Here is a 6,000-nt window from a genome sequence, read left to right on the forward strand (position 1 = left end):
CACTCTCTCTCCTTGCCCTCCTCTTCTCAGTTTCCTTTGCAGACTACAATTTCTGCCTGAGCTAAGCCAGACTCAAAGGGTTGATCTGAGCTTTAAGATTGGCAACAAATTGCTCAGAGTGTAGTGTCACAGATGGATCTGGGGCTCCAATGAACCAGACGCTCATTCGTATGTAATCACGCCTATGTTCTTGGATAAATGAAACAAATTCCATTTTCCCTGTCGTTTAACAAAGATTCCTTAACTCGGGAGCCAGGAAAAGATTGTTCTAGCTTAGGCCAGTCATGACTGGCTGCAATTAGGTAATCTAAAATCGATCTGAACTTATTTTTTCTCCTTTGTTACAAGAGAAGGTATACCCCATATTATTAATGTTTCTTCCTATCCTATTTTAAAAATATATATTTTAAACTATTAATAAGTGACTGCAATGTGTTAGGCATAGTGGAGGAATTCAGAGATGTGGTAAACTCGACTATTGCCTAGAAGATGCTCGCAATATAGTAGGAGATTTTAAAAAACAAATAGAACTTACAGGGCTGTAAATGCTATACAAGTGGTATGTGCCCTACGCTAAAGGAGTTGTGTGAAGGTAGAGGTATTTTTTGTCTGAATGTTCCTTTAAAACTTCCCAGTGCATGTGATACTTCAAGCAGGGCCTTGAAGGATGGCAGAGCTAAGGAGGGGTGCATTCTAGGAGAGGGGACAGCATTAGCAAAGGCACAGAGGCTACCCATGTCATAATTAAGGTCATTCTTTAGGGATAGCCTGAATACAAGGCCACCAATACCACCAATGGACGCTAGATGTCACAAGTGAAATGAATTCTAAATGGGTTCTCCTTATAAGATAACTTACATGGAACTTCTGATTCACAGTACCAGATGCAGATCTCTGTACTCTGGCAAGGTCCGCATACTATGGCCTAAATACCAAAGGTCAGGAAAAAGCAAAAAACAGCAACCTTGTATCCGTTATTTTCCATTGACAAAAGGAGAGATGGGACTTGGCCTCCTCACACGGTAGTGGATTCACCAAGCATAGGATGGGAATTTCGATTCTGGGAAACAACACCCCCCTTCCAATTCTGTGCCCCTCAATTACAATTCCTAACACTATAGCTGTCCAGAACTGGGATAGACTCCTGTAGTGAACTCATCATCATTTCCTCGTGACTGTTCCAGAAGAAACAAGAGGATTAGACTGTTACATGGTATTGAAATCTACATATATTTTGACAGGAACTTATTGAATGATCATTTGTTTTGGGCACTACAGATGAATAGTCTCTGTGTTAAACGAACTTAGAGTTTAGTGGAAGAGACATTTACCAAACAGTAAACAGTAAATCCTTACTTAGAGGATGACTTAGGCTTTCTTGTTCCTTCACATTATTAAGGAGAGCTGCAAGCTAGTCTTCGCTGGGATCAAGCAAAAACAAGCTCAGGACTCTGAGACACAGAGTCTGCAAATAAGAATGAGATTAAGCTGTAGAGCTCTGTGATTTATAGTATGGTCTGGAATATGAAGTTATAAAAGTTACACTAAAGGTTGTGGTCACTGAAACTTGGGGGATGGCTGAGATGAAGAAAAAAAGCTTCGAGAGAGAACAGAGGGGTGTGTGCAGGACTTTTGAGATTGTCCTAATCCATGGCACAGGAGGAGAATAAGGATCCACAAAAAAACAGGAGCCATATGAGAAGAGATCAGGAAATTGAATTGTCACAACTTCTACTGTGATAATTAGATATCGAATGAATCATTGTACCAGGCAGATGGATTTGACTGTTTAATAGTAATAATGATAATGAAACCCAGTCTGCGATCTCTCCTGTACTAACAATGTCTAGCACCAGCTTGAACTCTGAGTGGGCCTTATTGCTGTACTATTTTTTCTTTAAATAGGGGAAATCTTCTCAGAGAAAGGGTGCACCATCCCAATATAGTAGACATTTATCAGCTAATATCCTAGCATGAATTCCTTCCTCCTATTCCCACCAAGAGAATTCTGATGATTCTTTCATGTAATTCCTATTTTCTCAATTTCCAGCCATATGAATTCTTTAAAATTGATGATACCTTTCATCTCTAGGATAGCCCATCACCCTGGTTACAGTAATTGGTTCGAAGATGTGCATGTGATGGAATCTAAGCCAAAGAGATTTTCCACTGGGACGGCTAGATAAATGGATTTTGTTAACTGCCTCTGTTACAGTCTGAATTGTGTCCTTACCCCCATCACCACCCTCCCCCCATATTCATATGTTGAAACCCTAATTCCCAATGTGAACTGTATTTGGAGATGGAGCCTTTTAGGTTAAATGAGGTCACGAGGGTGAGGCCTTAATTGATAGGGCTACAGTCCTTATAACAAGAGGAAGAGACATCAGAGATAGATCCCCTTCCTCTTTATCTCTCCCTCTCTTTCCCCCACTACTCCCAAGTGCACACAGCGAGAAGGAGGCTGTCTACAACCCAGGGAGAGAGACCTCACCAGAAACCAACCTTAGTCTTGGACTCCCAGCCTCCAGAACTGTGAGAAAATGTCTGTTATTTAAGCCACCCAGTCTGTGGTATTTTGTTACAGTTGCCTGAGCAGATTAATACACCCTCTATACTTCAACTTTATAACCCAGAGCTTCTAGCTGCCAACTTGGGGTTCATGAAAGACAAATCTGCTTGAAAGAGAGGGAACAGAGAGTTCTGGTCATGCCATTTGAGCCCTGTATCAAGCTGTCATGAAGCTAGAGCTATCCCTGGACTGTTCAGTTTTTGCTCCAACCCCAGAGCTTCACTTTGAGTTTTCTGTTTTCTGTTATTTGCAACATAAAGGTTTTTTGTTGTTGTTGTTTGTTTGTTTGTTTGTTTTTGAGATGGTGTCTTACTCTGCCACCCAAGCTAGAATGCAGTAGTGCGATTTCGGCTCACTACAACTTCTGCCTCCTGGGTTCAAGTGATTCTCCTGCCTCAGCCTCCCAAGTAGCTGGGATTACAAGCGTCCACCACCATGCCTGGCTAATTTTTGTATTTTTGGTAGAGATAGGGTTTCGCCATTTTGGCTAGTCTGGTCTCGAACTTCTGACCTCAAATGATCCGCCTGCCTTGGCCTCCCAAAGTGCTGGAATTACAGGCATGAGCCACTGTGGCCAGCCAACAACGTAAAGGGTTTTAACCAATACACATAGTAATACTTGTGTCTCATCTTGAGTAGACTAACCTGTGACATTGAACCTGTCAAGTTCCCATTCTACATTTAGGCTAAAATGGAAAGTTGCTAATTTCCAGAGACTGGATCTGGCTTCTTTGAGAAGAAAATGCCTTAGTTGAATGAAAAGAAAGTCTTATCCTAAATAAAGGGGCTTAATGGAGGAAAATAAAGATTCAAACAGCTTACATGGAATCCCTTTCTTCGTTCCACTTCAGACTACCACCACACCACCTCTAAACTAACTTCTTCAGGTGATTTTAGCACCTAAGCCAGTTAGAATTAAGACTGCATGTTTGTATTAGTTACGGTTTTTACTTGCTAAGAAGTGTACTCACTCTGGTTGGTTTAAGATATACATGTATATTAAAAATGAGAGTCCTAACTTTCACAACCATTTAAAAGACTGTAGCTGTTATGTATTCCTCCTCTCTAGCACCCGTTACATATCCCGTATATTTTTTGACAGTCCCTCAACTACTTGGAGGCTTTTTATCCAGTAAAGCAACCCCAAGCTTCACTCTCCAATAAAACATATTCATAGCCGTGATTTAGATTACTCACTATTCTGTTGGCCCAAATTTATTTGGCCCAAATCAGAGGGATAGGATAAAACTTGAGGTCTTTTTCTGTCTCTGAGGGCTTGAAACTGTGACACCGTACTCTTCTGTTTGTATCTCAATTCAGTTGAAGGAAATGGTTGCTGATCTCATAATGTTTAGGTTAATGTATTTTATTTCTAGGAAAATCCACTTGGGATTGCCCAGTGCACACGGTAGACATGGAAATTGATCATCAGCATCCCCAGGTAAGCAACTGGATACCCCTATTCAGGACTACCAGCCCAAAACCCACCTCCTGCCTGTTGCCACTAGGTGGCAGTCTTTGCAAATACTTTGTTTGAAGGACCCCCCTCTTTCTGTAACAGAAATTAGATTCTGTTGGGAAATGTTTCTTTGCTAGTTTCAGTTAGATTTGCCAAATGCCCATATTTGTTATAGTCTACACTCTTAGTCATTTGAGATCATAGTTATTTCTCATCTGGAACACTCTTTTCCTCCCTTTATTTAGTTCACTCTTCTCATCCTGTTCGCTGGAAAGGTCCTATAACTAATGGTTAAGCACACAATACATGTTCTGGAGTCAGCATCTGGGTTTAACTGCAGGCTCTGTTACTTCCTAGATGTGTCTACCTTTGACAAGCCACTTGCTCTTTTTAAGTCTCAGTTTCACCATGCACAAAGTGGCAAAATCAAAGTGTCTAATTCAATAGATAATCACTAACACTTCTAAAGCCCCTTTAGCATAATGTCGGTAAATGGGAGCTGTTATTATTAAGAACGCTGTCTTAGCTTAAATGTCACTCCCTCCAGGACTCTTTTGCTGAGTCCCTATTCTAGGGCACGTCCCCTGTGCTTCTCCTTCAGGCCACTTATAATAGCTTGTAGTAATTTGTGTAATTTATGTCTGCCTCCCTCGCTAAGCTGTATCTCCCAGCAAGTACCATAGTGCCTGAAACATGCCGAGGGCTAAAGTTAAGTTTGATGAATGAATGAAAAAATGCATACTCAAATCACTAGTATCAAATGAAATTCATTGATTTAAGTGGAAAATCTGTGAACTCTTTTATATCTGTTAGAGATCAAAGTAACTTGTAGAGAAATTGTTACTCTTAATTCTGAGTGAAAAGTGCTGAGCATTTATTAATCAGTTTACATGAAATCAATGAAATGTTCCTGAGTATACCAGTATACCAAATAACTAGTTTGGGGTATTGCTTCATTCACTTATGACAATGTAGGTGTCCCTCACTTGAACCAATTTTTTTTCACCAAGAATTTATTTATTGATGTACTGTCTGTAATTCAAGCATTTTTAAATGTACTTGGGAACGTAGTATGTAAAATAATTGAAGAGGCCTCGAAAGTAAAGAATCCTTGGCTGAAGTAAATGTTCACTTTTGTGTAAATACTCAATTTCATGTATTAAGTTATCTTAAAGCAAGAGCTACCCTTCATGAACTTAAAGCTTTAAAACATATATTTCCTAATATTTTATCATGTCATAGACAGATTTTATGCATATCCTTCAAAACAAATCTGGCCCATGTTGTCCTATGAATATTTCAAACTAGAAAATATTGAAAACATTGTATAATTTCAGGAATCTTTAAAGTCATTTAGTTATGAAATGATCAACTGAGCAAGTAAGAAAGTCCAAAAGTAGTCACAAGAAATGTTAGATGTTTGTTTTTAAAAAATAGTTTTATGTTTCCAAAGTTTTCTCAAAATATGAAGAATGAGAAGGTTTTGTGGCCTTGAAATACCCTAGACAGACAGCAAAATCTCCTTTTCTTCCTACCATAGTGATAAATAAAACTTGAGGTGGCCCTGACAGTAGATGTGTTCCTTTCTTTGTATTAATCATTGCTTTTCTGGCCTGTTTACTTCTCCACTGCCTGGCAAGATGCTGGGACTCTGGCTTCATCACAAATGAATCCCATCAACTCACCCATGACATACTACACACTACTAGCAGTATTTGGCCACTTTTGATAAATTGTTTTGTTGTGTGAAATACTTCCCTAAACTGAAGTTCTGGAACTCATCAGGTGTCTTCTCTGACAGTCATATCTTTCTTTGGCTCTCAGATTACCCAAGCAGCTGGGGTAAAGCCCATATCCTCCCACAAAGCAGGCTTGTTTGGAAATTTGTATCTATTGGCTTTGGCACTCAAGTAATGTTCTTGCATTCTCCGTCAAGTCAGGGATGAATAATCTCTTGAGGGTGAGTAAC

This window comes from Chlorocebus sabaeus, chromosome 23, assembly GCF_047675955.1.
Source record: "Chlorocebus sabaeus isolate Y175 chromosome 23, mChlSab1.0.hap1, whole genome shotgun sequence".
Classification (NCBI taxonomy): Eukaryota; Metazoa; Chordata; class Mammalia; order Primates; family Cercopithecidae; genus Chlorocebus; species Chlorocebus sabaeus.